Source organism: Echinops telfairi, unplaced genomic scaffold, assembly GCF_000313985.2.
Source record: "Echinops telfairi isolate 266 unplaced genomic scaffold, ASM31398v2 ScPeMD7_7427;HRSCAF=8465, whole genome shotgun sequence".
NCBI classification, from domain to species: Eukaryota; Metazoa; Chordata; class Mammalia; order Afrosoricida; family Tenrecidae; genus Echinops; species Echinops telfairi.
In genome coordinates, this window is record NW_022111327.1 from 1,962,455 (window position 1) to 1,981,869 (window position 19,415).

Here is a 19,415-nt window from a genome sequence, read left to right on the forward strand (position 1 = left end):
AACTTGTCATTCCTAGCATAGTAAAACTTATGATTGTCTGATTCAAAATGGCCAATAACAGTTCATTTTAGCTCATTAATGCCTAAGCTGTCATTTTTTATGTGTTCCATTTCAGTTTTGATGAATTCCTATTTTCCTAGGTTCACATGTTCTACATTCCCTGTTCTGATTATTAGTGGATGCTTGCAGCTGTGTCTTCTCAATTTGTACCTTGCCATATCAGCAAATGAATGTCCTAAAAGCTTTACTCCATTCATATTGTTAAGGCTAATTCTAATTTGCAGAAGCTGCACTGTCCTGGCCATATTTTTAATGCTTTCCAACCTGAGATGCTCAAATTCCAGCACTGTATCAGAAAATGTTCCACAGATATTCATAAAGTTTCCACTGGCCTATTATTTTTTATCAGTAGATCACTTGGTCTTTGTTCCTAGTCTTTCTCAGTGTGGAAGCTCTGCTGGAACTTCTCCACCATGGGTGACTCTTCTAGGATTTGAAAGACCTGTGCTACAACTTCCAGGTTCACATCAGCCCCCGAGCCACTACAATATGACAAACTGATAGATGTGTGGTGGGGCCTTAGCCTAGAGACCTTTTGCTATGCCAGGAAATCTAGGCAATATAGAATACGTGTTTATAGAAAGCAATCTTGGAAAAGAAATTCAGTTGCTTTCTTGGTACCTCTATAGTCCTGTTTAGGCTTTAGGTTACAATTGAAGTCACTGTAATAATAATATAAAATTTACCATTATTATTTGGTAGACATAGTGCTGGACATTTTCATGCATAATCTCACTTAGTCATCATAAAAGAATCATATAGTAAATACTATGTGTTTGGCTGGGTTCTCTAGAGAATCAAAACCAGGGACAATACACACACACACACACACACACACACACACACACACACACACAAAGACATTTATATACAGTTTCCAACATACAGTTGGAAAAATGGGTCGGTTCAACTCCATGGGTCAGAAGTTAAATTGGAGGCTTTTCCTGACTCATGCAGCTGATGTTCCTGATAAGACAGGAAGTAGGGAGATGAGGTGTATCAGAAATTTAAAAGTCAAGCAAAACAACCATGGCTGGTAGATGCAGAGGCAGATTCATCCAAGGTGAACAGGTCAGATATTAAGCTCTGATGGCCTGGGTAGAATTAAATAACTTGGCCAAATAGGCACAAATTTGAAGTGACAAAACTGGAAATTGAATTAAGTATTCAAATCCTCTTCTGCCTGACTCCAAATTCATGTATTTCATTAACTGATCTTTTGTCTGTTACAATGTCTGTACATGGAATTTTATAGTGGGGCCCATTGAAGACAATGAGGAGACTCAAAGTATTGAGGTGGGGGGTCCCATTCACCATTATTCCTCTTTCTTACAAACACTTACACCTACATCAACACTGTTACCTTTCCAGCTTATGAATCTCAACTCTATCTCTTTGCTGCTTTGGAAAATTAAGAGAATCTGTTCATATTGGTTATATATTATATATATAGGACTATGGAAAGATAAAAACACAAGTTATGGTTCTTTTCCTCAAGGGATTCATAATCTATAGAGATAAACCTCACACATGAAATACCTAGAGAATGATAGAAACCTATATAAAAGCAAATGTCTAAAGTGGTTATGGCATTATCTTGAGGCAGGTGGTAATGGTGGTAATGCAGCTACATGAATTAGTGGAGAAAGCAATGCAGGAAGCCCGGGAGTAGAGTTTTGAGAACTGAGTTAGGGGAGCTGACACAACCGAAGGGCTTGATTCTAGATGAGAAGCTATTATCTCAGTGTGTCATATCTAACAGATGGTACCATGTAAAGGAAACAGAGTTGATCTAACAAAACCCTACTGAGAGCAAGTTGATTCCACCCCATAAAAACCAAACTCACTGCCATCTAATTGGTTCTAACTCATAGAAACCCTGTAGTACAGGGTAGAACTGCCCCTTTGGATTTCAAGATTTTTTATATTTATGGAAATAGCCTCATTTTTCACTCTCAGAGGGGCTGGTAGTTTCAAACTTTTGACTTTGTAGTTAGCAGCTCAGTGCATACATAGCCCTCTACACCACCCATAAGGAACCTATATAGGGTTTCCAAGGCTGTGAAACTTTATGAAGCAAATATGTTCATCTTTATCTCTCATAATGAATGATAGGTTAAAACGGAATGGTAGGTTTAAACTACCAATCGTTGGAATTTCAATGTAACTCTTATCCATGGGGGCTCCTTGTGGCTGATCTGGATGATGGTTAATAATCAAGAAGCTTAAATCTGGTGACTATACTGTAGTTTTTCATGACAAGTAACTATAGGGACTACAACTAGCCCCCACATAAAGATTGAGACACTGGCATATATAAAATAGGTCAAATGGTCTTGGTGTCAAGGGCCAATGCTTAAGCTCATCAAGGGCATTGTAAGAATTGGGTAAACGGGACAGAGATAAGTTAAGGTGTGGTATGGGGCCCATGTGAATATGGAGGGATCATCTCAAGCATATTATATACTAAACTTGTGACCCAGTTTCCACTAATGGAACCAGGGAAAATCTAACCATGGATCTTGGAATAACAGGTCCTCGAATCCAGAGCTAGCCATCACAGGAAACTTCACTGAAAAAGAGAAACAAAAAGTCTGTCATAGAAGGAAGGCAAGGCATCAAGCCTGAAGGTTGAGCCAGGAACATAAATAGAAGAAAGCATAAGGAGGTTAGAGAAACAGTCCGTTAAGCTGCAGCATCAGAATCGGTAGGGATAACCAGTTTAGGGCTACCGTTTCATACAATGAGAAATTGGTACAGCCTTGTGTATCTACACTGTAGCTGACTTGCTAAGAGTTGCATGGACATGGTCGCTTAAGGGATATCAAGATAGAAAAGCGGATTCCAGACCCAACTCATTCCTGGGATAAAGAATCCTAGTTGGTAGATCCCTCTAGCCACAGGCAAAGGACTGGAACAACATTACTATCAAAGATAGATCACTATAATCCCAATTATGCTGGATCAAGCTTGATACTGGGTCACTTTAGACCTGTGATTCTCAACCTGTGGGTCGCGACCCTTGGCCGTCAAATGACCTTTTCACAGGGCACATAAGACCATCAGAAAACACATTATTTCCGATGGTCTTAGGAACCGAGACGCCACTCCTCTATCTGTCTCTAGGCGGGGCCACCCACATGCAGATACACCCACATAAGAGTACCCGGCATACTGGAGATCCCCTTGCAGAGGGGTCTAGGGGAGGAGATGAGCCAGTCAGGGTGCGATGTAACAACAATGAGAAATACAACTTTCCTCTAGTTCCTAAATGTTTCCTCCCCGCTCCCACTACCATGACTCGAATTCGACCTTGCAAGTCTGGCTAGACCAAAGGATGTACACTGGTACAGATAGGAACTGAAAATACAGGGAATTCAGGGCGGATTAGCCCTATAGGACCAGTGGTGTGAGTGGCGAAAAAGGGAGGGTTGAGGGAGAATGGGTAGGAAAGAGGGAATCTATTACAAGGAACTATATGTGACCTCCTCCCTGGGGGACAGACAACCGAAAAGTGGGTGAAGGGAGACGTCGGACAGGGCAAGATATGACAAAATACCAATTTATAAACTATCAAGGGCTCATGAGGGAGGGGGAAGCGGGGAGGGAGGGGAAAAATGAGGACCTAATGCCGGGGGTTTAAGTGGAGAGAAAATGTTTTGAGAATGATGTACAAATGCGCTTTACACAATTGATGTGTGTATGGATTGCGATAACAGTTGTATGAGCCCCTAATAAAATGTTTAAAAAAAAAAAGAGTACCCGGCATCAAGACTATTACCCATGCTACACCATGCTTCAAGGCAAAATTTCATTGATTTGACATTAGAAATAAATATTTCACAATATATAATTACATATTGTTTTGTGATTAATCACTATGCTTTAATTATGTTCAATTTGTAACAATGAAAATACATTCTGCATATCAGATATATTTATATGACAATTCATAACAGTAGCAAAATGACAGTTATGAAGTAGCAATGAAAATAATTTTATGGTTGGGGGTCATCACCACATGAGGAACTGTATTAAAGGGTCGTGGCGTTAGGAAGGTTGAGAACCACTGCTGTAGACCCAGTCTGAATTTGTTCTAGGTGGAAGTATCTTTGACTTGTTCCATGACAAAAATTTATTCCCTGGCTCTTAAAATATTGATGGTGGTTTCTTCTTTCTTTACTCATTGTTTATATGTTTGTTTTTATATTACTTATGTTTTATCCTTACTATGATATTTTGGTTTTGTTCTTTACTGTTTCTGTTGGGTTCACCAGTTTGTGCAGCACAGGAGGGTATGCACAGAGAGAAAGACTGATCCCCTACATTTTAGGAGATAAAGGGGGAAGGGAATGGAGAGGATGAGGGGATTTGGGGATTAAACAATGAAGGCGAGAAGGGGAGGGAGCACTAGAACTGAATGTGATTACACAATTCATTTTAATGATTTAATCAGGGTAAAAAAGGGAAATGTTCTGAAATTGATTGTGGTTTTGATTGTACAATGCTTCTTGATATGATTGAATGGATTATTAAAAATATTCTAAAATTGATAAAAAGAAGAAGAAGAAGAAAAATCCTAGTGTACTCTCTGCCCAGGTCAGAAGTGTTTCTAAAACTGCAGGGGGCTTATGAAGCCAGAAGCACACCAATACAATAAGGAGTGAATCAATAGTATACCCTGCTTGTTGATGTGTCACTATGAGTCAGGATTATCTGGATGGCAGCGAGTTTTTGGGTTTCAGACATTTGTAGGTATGTGCAAATGTTGTGATGAATAAAATCACAGTTTATTTCTAATACTATTACTGGATTAGCAAACATTTTCTGTCATAATATATAATAAAAAACATGTTGTTTTTGTTAGATGCCTTTGAGTTGGTTCAGACTCACAACAACCCTCTGTCCAACAGCGTCAAATACTACCCTGTCCCATAGCATCCTTATAATCATTGGAATTGTTTTATACATTGCTGGGGATATATTATTAAAATTTTTTTAATCACTGTATATCCTCTCATAGTTCCTGAGACTCAAGTTAGACCATTGGGATTCGGTTCTATACAGTGATGCTCAAGGAACCAGGGTACCTACAGTATCTAATTAATGCCTACATAGCTGAATGTAGCTTCTCCTAACATTAATTTCTTTTACAAATGTTATTGTCGGTTAGTAAGTTAACCATCATCATCAATACTTACATAACATTCGGAGACTTATAAACTCTCCTCGTATACTTAGAGATGAATTTATTATTATTATTAAAACTAATTATAAGTGTAAGCCATATAGCACTGCTCCAAAGCCCTGAGAATTATCTTACCAATGCACATATATGGTCATGTGGTTTTATGAAATTTGAAGAAGATATTTTAAGTGAATTTAGTTATAAACATTCTGTTGCTATGTAGTGGTACTTGAATAGCCTTGAGAAATTTAGGGATCCAACTGAGAAGTGGATCTAGCAAAACATTTGAGTTCAGTAGGACATAGTCGTAGGATTCACTGTCACTTGTACATATACTTAAATTAGGCTAACCACTCCTGTGTGGAATAGTTTCCGTGATATAATTCTCAACCTTGTTCCCACTCGTCCATTCACCCAATGAGACAAAAATGCTAAACTAGACGCTATACCACAATAATAACATTTCTTAAGATATTTGGCACCAGAAGTACAAGTGAACATAAAAGAAATACATTTTGAAATACATATATACCCAGTCTGTGGGAAATTATTCTAGTCTAAGATGTTAACCTGTCTTTTTTGTTTGTTTGTTTACTTGTTTATTTCCCCCACTAGAATATGTTTCAGGAGGGCAAACATGGATTGCTCTGCCTCTGGGGCGCAGCAGTGCCTGGCATATGAAGTCCACAATAAATATACTGGTTGAGTGGATGGCTATACATTCCAAAGCTTTCATTGCAACAGACTTTTAAGGCATTACAACTTTTCTCAAAAAACAAATAACTTTTCTTCAGCCTTCAAGACAGAACGCTTCCTTTATTTTTACCATTTAGTTCCTTGTGCTTCCAGCCTAACACAGCATCATTATTGTTATTATTAGTAGTAACATCTGTCTCCTCGCCTGATGCCCAGACACCCCAAGGACAGGCACTTGCCTCAGTCGTGTGTATCCCCAAAGCCCCAGAGCCTAGTGTAGGACCGGACGTGAACAGGTGTCCAGAAAGGCTCGTGGAAGGCTGGTATGGAGAGTGGTAAGAGGGAGGGTCACAGGCTGCTGGCTTAGTGCTTTATTCTCCTCTGGAGGCTTGGTCAGCAGGTGGAGTGGAACACGCCCCCCACCCTGACTCCCTGGGCAGCCAAGGCATTGTACTCTTTCACCGCCTGCTCCGTCTGCAGGGCCCGCACGTGGATGCCTTGCTTCTCCAGGTATTCCACAGTGGACGGGGGCACCTTCAAGGCCTCACTAATCCCTCGGCCAATCACAAGAGTCTGCACACCCTTCTTGGCAACTTCCTCCACTTCCGCAGGCTGCACCCCAGGAGAATGCTAGGTTCCTGTTTCTCTCCAATCCCAAGCTCGACTGCCCCCTGGCCACACTTTGCAGTCCTTATAGGTTTTGGTAGAGCCTTGGACTTTCATTTGTCCCCAGGAGAGGGAAGCAATTTCAGGGGAAGACATAGAAGGCCGAAATCTCCCCCGGAATCGCTAGCGCAAACGTTTCCGTGCTTTACCTCTCACCTCAGTCTAACCTGTCTTTTATTGACTATGCAAAAGCATTTGATTGTGCAGATCATAACAAATCCTGTAGGATAACATTGGGGAGAACAGGTATCCCAGAATACTTTGCTTTGCATATATGGAGTCTATACATAGACCGAGAGGCAGTCCTTTGAACAGAAAGGGAATCTATGTGATTTAAAATCAGGAAGGAGCATGCCACAGTTATAGTTGTTCACTATACTCAACCAATGTATTGGGAAGTATTCTGAGAAGCTAGACTATATGGAGAGTATGGAACAGCAGGATTGTAAGAAGGTTCCTTAAATACCTCTGATGTGTAGACTGACATAACTTTGCTTGCTGAAAGCCAAGAAAAGTAGAAACATTTACTGATGAAGGTTGACTACACCATTCAATATGCATTGTACCTCAATAAAAAGAAAACACGTTTTCTCACAATTGGACCAATTATCAACATTATAATAAACAATTGTTTTTGAATATTTCATTTTCTTTGGATCCATAATAAGTGCCTGTGCAATAGCAGTCAAATTAAATGATATATTGTATTTTGAAAACGTGCTGCAAGACACTTTGAGAGTGTTTAAAAGCAAAGATGCTACCTTAAAAACTAAGAAGCACCTGATTTCCGCCCCCCCCCCCACCATGCTCCCTACCATAAATTCAATTCTGACTCATAGCAACCCTACAGGACAGAGTAGAACTGCCACACTGGGGTTTCTGAGACTCTAAATCTTTAGGGGAGTAGACAGCCTCATCTTTCTTCTGCAGAGCAGCTGGTGGGTTTGAATCACTGACCTTGTACTTAGCAGCTTAGTGTGGAGCCAACTATGCCTCCAAGTATTTTAAGTCATCTCATATGCATTGGAAAGCTGAACAGTGAAGACTGAAGAAGTGATGCCTTTGAACTACGGTTTTGGAAAAGAATTTTGAATAGACCATGGACTGTCAGAAGAATGAATAGGAAGACATCTAGTCAGAAAATTACTTCGAAGGGAAGATGGTTAGACTTCATCTCGTGTACTTTGGACATGTGATCAGAAGGGACCAGTCCCCAAAGAAGAACATCATGGTTAGTAAAAGATTCTCAATGAGATGGATTTACTATCTGTACCTAAGAACAACAGAAAATTGATTTTCAGACCGTGGTAAATGTTTCTCAAAATTTCATAGCTATCATCAAAACTTGATTGGCATCAATAATAACCAGTTGTGGAGCTAACAGAAACTTTTCTAAACTTATCAGTAATAAAAACCTATCAGTCATCCTAGAGGAAAGATCAAATAATATTTTTGTTATATCTGTAGAAAATATAAAATTGTTGTTGGAGCAGTTAGATAATCTCCAGTCACCTTGCAAAAGGTGGGTGGTGGTGTCTAACCTGTAAATCAGTTTGCAGTGTGATGACTTCATTTTGGAGGCATGAAGGAGATAAATAACTCATTGGAGGCCAGAGACACTCTCTGCTTAGTATTCCTATTGACAAGCAACATGGGGTTATGCTGATAGAGCCAGAGCCCTGGAGCTGGAGGGGACACATGGAGACCTACACCAGTACTGAGATGGTTCCACCACCACTGGATCCACAAGACTTTCCTCCCACTGGCCTGTAAGCTTCCTGCATTTTGCATCATTGCATGGCTGTGTGAGTCTGAAGAGAAATTTATGGACTAGTATTGACATATGGTGTAATATCGGACTTATAGGTTTGATCTGGACTCGTCTGGAATGTTTTCTTAACATACAATGGCTCTTTGATATAAAGTTATCTCTTACACACATATGAGGGTCTATGAATTTATTTCTCTAGTCAACCTAGACTAACACCTTACGGTACCTTGGGAATGGGGTACTAGAGAAACAAATCATGAAGATGGAGAGTAGATGCTTGTTAAACCTTTGCCTCATGGTAGTTTTCCTTTTTGGCTAGCCAGAGGTAAGATATGGCCATGCAGTTTACTGGTTTGTTTTCTGGAAAGAATATTGGAAGTTAAAGTTTTGATTATTTTGTTTGGTTGTTGTCTTTGATTGTTCCTGTTTGAAATGGTGAAAATGATTGTGATAAATGTGAATCTTGTGCTTGGGTGGCAAAATCCACCTCTTGAGCTTCTCAGAGACCATGCTGCTTAGAGAAAATGGCTGACAGATGGTCAAAATGGCTGACAGAAGGAAGGCCTGAATCTGGGCTTGATTCATTCAGAGCCTAAGGCCATATTTTGTATCAATAGAATAGTTTAGATAAGAATTAAGATAAGATAGATAAGGACTGAACTTGACTGCTTTAAGAATTGAGTTTAGGGTCTAATTCCACTTTGTTTATACTGATTTCTTCTGCTTATTATTGTTGGTATAATGATTGATAGAAATGATTATTGGGAAGTATGAAAATAGTTTGTAAGCCTTGCCTTCAGCCATTAAAATTTGAATCTTTAAAGGGGTCAGGGCAGAAGGCTCAGAAAAGCTAAGCCCCACCCAGTGTCTTGAGTGCTCAGGACATTCCAATGTAAAGAGAACTGTCTAGGAGGCTGTTCATAGATTGAAGGGGGAAAAAAGGAACCCTTTGGTTTTGTTTGTTTGTTTGTTTTAAACTAGTGGTTTGTGTCAAAAGGTGGAAAAAATTGGGATCCATGAAGCAACTCCTCTCTAGGACTGAACGTTAAAGGGAGCCTGAGGGCAAGCAGAAATGCTTGCTAGGTGAACACCTGGATCCACTTGTTGAGTGGAAGTGTGAGAAAATCAATAATAGAGAGACAGGTTGAGTCTGGCCACTGACACCTGTGGACCTGGTTCACAGGGAAGAGAGGAGGATACAAGAGCGGGTTTACTGTTCTGAAGTTCAAGACCTAGCATAAGGAGGCTAGGGTTATTGAGAATTTGTGAAGGGCCCATGGTCTAAAGGAGGGGTGACCAATGGGCACCCTGTTGAGGCTTTGTGAGGCAGCTCACATTGAATTGACCAGAACCCAAACAGATGAAGAGAAGAGCCTGTGAACTGGTGCATATTGCTGCTGACTTTATGGATAGCCTGTCCTGATTTGACTTTGCTTATGGATGCAGACTCACAAGGTTCCAACTGGAATGAAGATTCTTCACATTAAAGATTATGATTGTCTCCTCAAAGCATTGGGTTAATGTTAGTGGTCAGTAAAGAAATTGAATACCCCGAATGGAGTGGCTGGCTTAAAAACTTTCATAGGTGGGGGAATATATTTTAAGAGTATGGTGTTCACTGAACTGCAATTGTTAGAATATTGTTATGTTGTTCACTTATAGAATATTATGTTTCAATGAAACTCTGGCACATATTGACTTGCATGCATTTTAGTTTTATCCTGTTAGGTACAGATATGATTTTATTATTGTTTTGCTAAAAATTATGTATGGCTAAAGAGTTGTGTAAAAGTGTCAAGTTGATAAGGGGTGGTCTGTGGCAGTTACATTATCTCTTGTCAACTTGTGAAGGGGTGGAGTCTATCCTTTCAATCAGATCACAACTTGATGACCTCATTTGGAGGCGCAAAGGAGATAAATAGCTCACTGGAGGGCAGTTACAGTCTCTCTCTGCTTTGAGTACCTGCGAGACAATTCCTGTTTACAAGCCATGTGGAGCTACACCGATAGAGCCAGCCAGAGCCCTGGAGCTGGAGGAGCCACGTGAAAACTCATGCCAGCACTGAGATGCTTCCACCACCACTGGATCCACAATACTTTCCACCCACTGGCCTGTGATTTTCCTGTATTCAGCATCATTGTATGGCTGTGTGAGTCTGATGAGCCATATTATGGAATTATATTGACATATGGAGTAATATCGGACTTATGGACTTGATCTAGACTGGACTGGGATTTTTTTTCATGTACAATTGCTCTTTGATATAAAGTTCCCTCTTACACACATATCTGTCTATGAATTTATTTCTCTAGTCAACTCAAATGAACACACATGTGAACAGGAAACAAAGAGTATACAGTCAAAATAATTAAGGACTGAAAGAATTATAAGGCTGTCAGGCAGTAAATAATAATAATGTTATTTTTCCTTGATTTTATGATGGCATCAGAGAACAAAAAATCATATCAGTGGGTTCCCACCTTTCCAATATGATCACAGAAAACAAATGTGTGCATAAGCAAATGTGGTGAAGAAAACTGATGGTGCCCGGCTATCAAAATATATCGCTTTTGGGGTCTTAAAGGCTTGAAGATAAACAAGCAGCCATCTAGCTCAGAAGCAACAATGCCCACATGGAAGAAGCACACCAGCCTGTGTGACCACGAAGTGTCGAAGGGATCAGGTATCAGGAATCAAACAACAAAAAATCATATCATTGTAAATGAGGGTGTGCAGAGTGGAGACAAGGATAGTGAGACTTCATCTTACATACTTTGGACATGTTGTCAGGAGAGACCAATCTTTGGAGAAGTACATAATGTTTGGTAAAGCAGAGGGCCAGCAAAAAAGAGGAAGGGCCTCAAAGAGATGTAAAGATACCATAGCTGTAGCAATGGGCTCAAGCATAGGAACAGTTTTGAGGATGGCACATGATCATGCAGAGTTTCCTTCTGTTGTACATTGCTGCGGGTCAGAACCACCATTGTCCCTGACAATAACATCAGTAACAGTGTACCAAGCTCTTCTCTTGGTACTCAGGCAATAGCAGTGAACATCATGGACAGAAAACTTCAGCCCCATAGATCATACTTTCTAGAGAAGTTAGCTTATATACTATTTATTTACCCAGTTTCATAGTATTACGATTGAGTAAATCATTTTGTACTACAACCCAGATGTTCTTGCTCTAGTTAATTCCTATTTCTTTGATTACCGTAATCTACAGTGACTCTTGCTTTAGTATCTCTGCTCCTCTATGAGATCTTGTGTTTCGAGTATTTTTCTAGGATTATACAAATCCTTCATTTTCCTTTGAACTTTTGAAAGAAGGGTCCTGGTAGTAAGCAAGATACATTTCTTAGAGGTTTATATAATGTTAACAAGGTTTTTATTTTCTCTCTTTTACATAAATTGGTTGGGCCCTTTTGTCTTTGTCTAAGGTACCACTTCACTCTTTTTAATTTCCAAGTAGCAGCCAGGTCATGCAGCAGAGAACTGTTTTTGTTTGTTTGCTTTTTATTTTCTAGGTAAAGGGAAATAGGAGATTACCCCCTTTCAAATGGCTTCCAACAGCCACTGAATTGTCTCTCAGTCTGCCTGTTGTTTTGATGTGCTGTTTTGGTTTTTGTTTGTCCTTCGTTTTCTTTTTCTCTGGCAATTTCTCCCACTTTTCACATTCATTGTGGAAATGCTGGGTCATAATAAGAAAGGGTCAATTTCCCCAAGGCAATGGAGCACAGTAAAAGCAACAATATAAATTGGAGTGAGCTAAGTTGTTCATTAAGAGTCACTTCTTAGAGGAAAGTGAATGCTGAACTCAATTTCCTGGACAAATGTGGCAGAAAGATAAAACTTAAACTAAAACTGAGGCAAGAGTGGATTATTTGGGGCAAAAATTGTAGAGATAATTGAACCACGTAATCACTGCCCCCCCCCGCCCCCCCCCCTGTGTTTAGACAGAACCTTCCACATCATCTCATTTGCTTCAAAGGTGTACATTGTGAAAAGAATTTCCCTAAATGACTCACAGACTTTTCGGGACTCGTATCCTATCATTTGATTTCCCTCATTCTAGCATAACTACCTCTCACTGTCCCAGGCACTGAGGCTTGAAGTTCTTGGAAAGTGCTGAAATCCCAGTGGGACTCTATGGTGACATTTCACGAACATGCTTTAGTAAACAAAGCATTCTAGGTTTTGAAACCAAAGCCCATTTCTATGGTTTTGTTTTTGTATTAAACATGTCATTAAGAAAGAGGACATGTTAGAAAGCACAGACTTACTGCTTCAGTAGTCATTTGATTTATTACTGGTTGAGAACTTGTTTATTAGAGTGGATCTAATAATAATATGCATTACACTACCTCCTTTTTCACAAGGAAAAAATGAAAAGATCTGTTCATGATCACGTTGATTTAATGTACAGACAAAAGGCAGGTTTTTAACATCTCTTTCATACAACGAGCCTGACATCATTTGAAATCTTTATTCCCCGTTTTCCTTCACAGTGCTTCTTTCCCTCCACAGGTGCTCCCTAGTGCTACCCATGTTTGCTCCGCAGAGCTGTGCTCCTCTGGTCTGAATATTTATTTCCTCTTGGGGCACTGGCCCTGTCCCTTTTGGGCTTACTGTCAGGTGCCGTATTGTGTATCTCCCTTAAAAATGAATTGAGGTTTGAATGGTGAGAATTTCTTTCTCTCTTACCCCTCTTGTTTCCTTGGGATTTTTTTTTTAACTTTTAAGGAGGACATCTAAGGGCCATTTAAGTTTGCAGGAGCGATAAAAGGTATGTCGAAACAAGAGAAGAGGTTGAACCTTTACATAGTTACATATATAGTCTACTGTACACATATATATATGGCTAGTCTCTGAAGCAACTTAGAGGATAATTCGAAATCCACTCATTTATTTAGACACAGGATAGACTTTTTAAAATTATATTTTTAGGATAGCTTTTTAAAGAAATGAATTTTCACAATAAAAATGACTATTCTTTAAGCATCCAGACAGTGCAGGTAGTCTTAATATATGCTGCATTGAATTTCTGCAATTCCTCTTATAAACTACTCAGTTGGTTTTAAATGTGTATGTCATTGCAGTTTACTTACATCTATATCAAGCTGATAACTTCAGTACCACTGTGGGTTGATGTCCCAAGTCAGAGTAGAATGGGTGGCTTACCTGTTTGCCTGACTGGTTGCCTGGCTGCCAGCCTGCCCTCCTGGTAGAGCACTTACTATCTGTCAGCCCTCTTTTACACTCAATAATGATCGTCCATTTCATTACCAATTTGTTTGACAATGTTAAGGGCATGTTCATAGATTTAAAATGCAAAACTATCTTCTTGCTTCATTGCTGTTGTATGCATATTGTTTTGTTGTTGATGGGTATTTGCTTTGTGTTTTATTTTGCTGTCTTTTCTTAATTCCAGAATTTTACTCTAAGATTGCAAGAGTGACCTCTAGTGTAAAACATTTGTATAGTTATAATTTCAAACTCCAGGGCCTCTTATCCAGCCTTTATTTCAGGAGATATTGGTGGTATACAAAATATAACTCGGCAGACTGCCACAAATATAAGAAATTGGCATCCAAGAACACAAGCTTTAAGTTAGGTCTCCTCTTGCTACCAGTTCTCCTCTCTATTATTTTTAAAGTTTGACTAGTAAAGGGCAAATACATTCTGGGGACTCTATGATGGCAAGGACAATACTTCCCAAAATGCCCTTGTAAGGAACTGGAAATAAATTATGACTTTCACCAAGAACTGGATGTATTTGACTGCAAGGAAAAATTGTTTTGCAGGTCTCTTGCTGCCTCTGGCATTCCTGTAGTGAATAATTGGCTGGTGCACTCACCTGTTCTCTTTCTTCTCCAGAGAAAGCAAAGTGTTTTTCTTACCACCACGCTGGGTGGATGCAAAGCATAAATAACATGCTGTATCATTAACAGGCAAAAATCAAGTAGACTTGAGCATCATGCAATGCCCTCTCACAAGGTCAACCAGAACATTCCCAGTATGGTTAGTGGCATTGCTTATTGCTTACAAGAGGTTAAAATATAACATCCACTCATGCTTGCATAATGCTTTAAAAAGCTTACAAAGTACTTTCAGCCCTATAATATCCCTTCCTCCTCTCACCATCCTTAAGAAATAGATATTATTTGTCCCATATCACTGATGAAAAATATGAGGCTCAGTGAGGTTAAATGGCATGTCCAAGGTTAAACACACTTAATAAATAGTGGAGTTATAGGTCTTTGGAGGCCAGGCTTAGGATTCTTTTCTCTTTCTCACAACTGTTTTATATTTTATCACACTTTGCCAAAACGTTGTGTACTTTTTTTAATCTTGCAAATTGCTATGAGGTTTGAGAAGAGTAAAAGATGATCTGATTGTGTATTTACGAAGGAGGTCATACATAGTTCAGTCTTTCACCCAGAGGAAGACTATAGACAGATAAGGGAAACCATCCCAAGTTAAGCAAAATTGGGACAATGGGAAAGCACAGAGCATACACAAGAAATTGAAAGTAGTACAAATGTTCTCAAGAGTAGGGAAGTAGTGGAAAAGAAAGTTGAGATAAATACATGAGAATCCTCTAATTCAAGAAAAGGGTTTCTTAACTCACATACTATTGTTATTTGGGCGTCAGATCGATTTTGGTTGTACAGGGCTATTCTGTGCATTGTAAGTGTTTAGCAGCCTCCTGCCCTCTACTCACTGAGTGCCAATTACATACAAACCAAACTTCTTCAGACCTTGCCAAATATCCCCTCTGGGGAAAAATTGTCCCCTGTTGAGAACCACTTAAGATTACTGGAGCCATTTCAGAGTTTGAATCCAAGAAGTGCCATGAATATAGCTATGCTTCAAAAGATAAATATAATAAAGGTCTATAAGATAAATTGAAAGACGAATGAGATTAAAGACAAAATGGCCTGTCGGGAGGGCACAACAGTAGTTTCTCAGTGTAAGGGCCAGAGGCCGCTGCTGGACTGGAAAGACCTGAAGAGTCAGAGTACGCCATTGCAGGTTCCTTCGACAGCTACATGTTCCTGGGCACATCATTTAAAAATTTGTGTCTTCCATTTTTTATCTACAGAATGAAATGGTGGGATGTGATGATCTCAAAATTCCTGTCGAGTTCAGAGACAGATATGCAAATGCTGTCACTAAAATTGCATTCATTCTCCTCCATATGTTATTTAAAAGAACCTTGGTGGGTATCAAATGTATGTCTGGCTTATCTGTGTAAAGCCAAGCAGCATGACCTCACTGTCTCAGAGTCAGTTGGGTCAGAAGGCAAGTCATAAATAGTGAACAATCTGAATCATGAAATGCATTTTAAAGATGTGTCATATTAATTTCAAGTACATGAAGTACTGAGTACATAGATGGTTATTATTACTTAGATGAAGTCTTCTGGGACCTAGCTTTAATGAATTAATTTAGCATTCACTGAAAACCTAATTACAAGACACTATGCTAGCCTTTGCAGAGGTTGCATAGATGGATTCTATTTGGCAACTTTAGGATTAGCTAGGGGAGCTTAACACCAAACCAAACTCAACGGCGTTGAGTTGCTTCCTCCTCAAATTAACCCTGTAGGACAGAGACAGGGTAGAGAGAGACCTCATTGGGTTTCCGTGGTCGTGCATCTTCATAAGCAGCTGGTGAGTTCCAACTGCTGATCTTTTGGTTAACCACTGAGCACTTTGACCACTGCACGACCACGGTTCATTCTCATGAAGCTAGTAGTACAGTGAGACAGAGCAGTTATAAATACAACTAAATACAATATGGAGGAGAGCAGAATGTAATATATCCCACACAAGCAACACAAAGTGAGTAAAGTCTAAAATACATCAACATGCCAATTTTCCATTTTTAATTGTATATTATACAACCTACTTTCAGAGTTTAACAATCAAATCAATTCTTCAAAAAGGCACCCAACTTTTTCACTCCATTGCTAATAATATTGGAATAAAAAAATTCAAATTGAACAATGATCCATCAACTCAATTAAAATGTGTGCATAATATATAACTTAACTATAATGGGTTTGCACATAAACAGTGGAGCCTTAACACATAGACAAGAAGGGCTGGCAACGTACTCGTTACCGTGGAGTCAATGCTGGCTCATAGTGACCCTTTAACAAAGTAGGAGCGTCCACTTTGAATTTCCAAGGAGGTCAATCTTTATGGAAGCAGAAAATTTCAACTTCTTCTTGCAGAATGATTAGCAAGCAGCCCACCATGCTCACCAGGGCTCCTTCCGTTGGCACCTAGCACATGGCTTATATGTGAATGGCTACTACTGATGGATTTGAAATCATTTTCCTTTACAGCATATTTTTTAAGTATTTGAAACTTTAAGTCACCCTCCAAAATCTTTATAATATTTGTTTCTTACTTTAGTGAACTTTTTTATAAATTACCATGATTTAAAATATTAAGATTTTAGTATTTTACACATAAAAAGTATGTAGTCTACTTGGAGACTTTTCCTGTTGAATTAGTTTCTATTATAAGTATAAGTCAAAAAATAGTGCTACTAGAGTTCCATTTCATACATGCAAGGGTTTATTCCTAACAGAAAGCTATCAATGAATGGTTGCAGGCAAGTTTTCCCAGTGATACTCTTCTCATATATTTATAATACAAATTTCTACACAAGTGGATATGTGTATATGAGGAGACAGTCTATAAAAAGGCAAAAGAGAAATAGAAAATTGGCAACTATTTAGGAATTAGTTATTAAATTATATATCATTAATATAATTCAGTTATTTTTTTTAAGTTATTACATTGCTTTTCATTCATTTAGTGAATAGTTAGGAAATGGAGTTAAAAGCCAAGTCAGTTTGGTTCCTTGGCTATGTTTTCAGGGGAGAAAACACTATGAAGAAAAGCTCAAACTAATATACAGAATATTATTTTATATTATGAATTTCTATAAACACTGCATTTCCTGTCCTCATTTTCAGATACCACGGGTAATTATGTTCAGGTAATGTTAAACTTGAAAATACAGCATTTAGAATGAGGCATGTATTTCTTGTAACATATGTTAGATGAAACTCTAAATTATGAAGTCCAAAGAGATGAGACAAGAATGTTCTCAAGAAAGATTTATGGAGAGAAAGAAGCTGCTAAGTCCAAGAGGTTAGTCTAGTGAGGCCTTAGCTCCTATCTATAAATACATTCAAGGTAACAATATAAACACAGGAAGGAAATTATTTACAGAATGTGGGAGAGCTAAGACCAGTCATTTCCAGATAAGCAAGGAAAGGTTTAGGGTAAATATTAGGAATAAGGAATTAAGAGGAAATACAATTGATAGTAGACTGCTGAAGGAAGCCCTAGACGTTATGAATTCTTCAGCTATTTAAAAGTAGCAATACTGAAAATGAAACTGTGACCCGGAGAACATTTTCCTTGAAGAGGAAAAGTATAAATAAAACACAGGATTTAATTATAATAAACATAACTTCCTTTTCTGTATGCTGTCCCATCCATCCTTAAACTGGACCCATTTTATTCAGCAAACCAATACAAGCCTCTGAGTGTTAAAGAGAGCAGGAAGAAAAAAAACAGCTATTTATCTTCATGGAGTTCAATGGGTGATCCTCTCAAGCAAATATTATGCAAGACAGTATGCAATCAAGACCTTCTTTGTGTAGTTCCGGCTGCAAAGACAAGGAATGGAGAGAACAAGAACACTGGGTTTTTGCATCACTACTATACTGATGGCAGAGGGTATTAGATATTGTCAGCTTAAATATTGCTCCTGAAATATGTGTTGCCTTCATTTACAGGCTGCCGCCCTAGCCTATTTCTAGCTGGGATATAGGACATGTTTCCTCAGTGAAAACTGACATACTTCCTTGAAAATAAGTAGGCTGCCTCTTCCATCTGATGGTCAGAATATTGGTATAGCTCCAGTTCAACAGAGAGGAGGGTGTGACAGAAACAATTGGGCTTGCAATTTTTTCCAACTAGGTCACTCCTGGCTTAATGCTTATATGACATTCACACTGTGGGAAATATGAGCCCGTCAAAGACATGGCCTGACCCCAGGAAACTTGTGAATATTTCAGACGGCTGAACAAAAACAGGTGAAAACTATCAATCTACGAAATGTCATGAAGCTATCTTTGATAAAGAGTTCTTAGTAGCAGTTTTAAATCCTTGAACACAGAGACTGGCCATGGCTATTTGGCTTTATGTTCCTTCAACACCTAAGAAATGGACCTTACCCAAAGTGCTCTTGTTCTTAATTGCTGTTAAGTTGCTCCCAATTCATGGTGACTTCAGGACAAAAGAGCCATTTGTAGATCAAATCACTGTAATCTGTACGGTTTGCAGTTCCATAAGCCACTTTTCAGAACTAGATCACCAGGTCTTTCTTCATAGATTGCCAGGCCTTTCTTACTAGTCTGTCTTAGACTGGAAGTTCTGCAGAAACTCTTCAGCTTCATAGAAACATAAGCCTCCACTGATAGTTAGATGATGGCATCACTGGAGATACACTGGCCACATGGAAGGTGAGGATTTTACTACTGATTTTCCCAGAGAAGACACTGGTTACATGTTTCTTGAAATCAAGAGGTAACATTGCAGAACTGGCCATAATAGCTATGGAAATTCAAAACAGAGATATCATTGCTTCTATAATCCTACTTACAAAATCGTTATTAAAACAATTAACAATGGAATTGAAGATAGCGGTATGTAAGAATAAAAAACTTTGACTTAAAAATCTGTTATGTACTTTTGTAGTATTTTAATTTTAAAGAGATCTATTATTTTATATTAAAAATCAGCTTTATAGAGCATTTATAAAGGAAAGAGTAGGGAATAACTCATGGAATACAGGACTATATCCAGAAGATAGAAAGAATGGTGATGACTAAGCAGACAGAAGAATTCTCTGTGGATTGGGGAGAGAATTTTCGATGGCAGAGAGAAAAGATTGTGAAGCAGCTGCTTTGAGGACTTTGAGCCAGTAGATAAGCAGAAGAC

At 38.8% G+C, this 19,415-nt stretch overlaps 1 protein-coding gene and 1 pseudogene across 1 annotated transcript in view; one reads left to right on the forward strand and one right to left on the reverse strand.

Annotated features, from left to right (window-relative positions):
* The window catches only part of IL1RAPL2 (interleukin 1 receptor accessory protein like 2), a 1,497,587-nt gene that overhangs the window by 1,403,246 nt on the left and 74,926 nt on the right, over window positions 1-19,415 (forward strand). The gene's annotated exons all lie outside the window — the stretch shown is intronic.
* LOC105979309 lies at window positions 6,301-6,732 on the reverse strand (annotated as a pseudogene).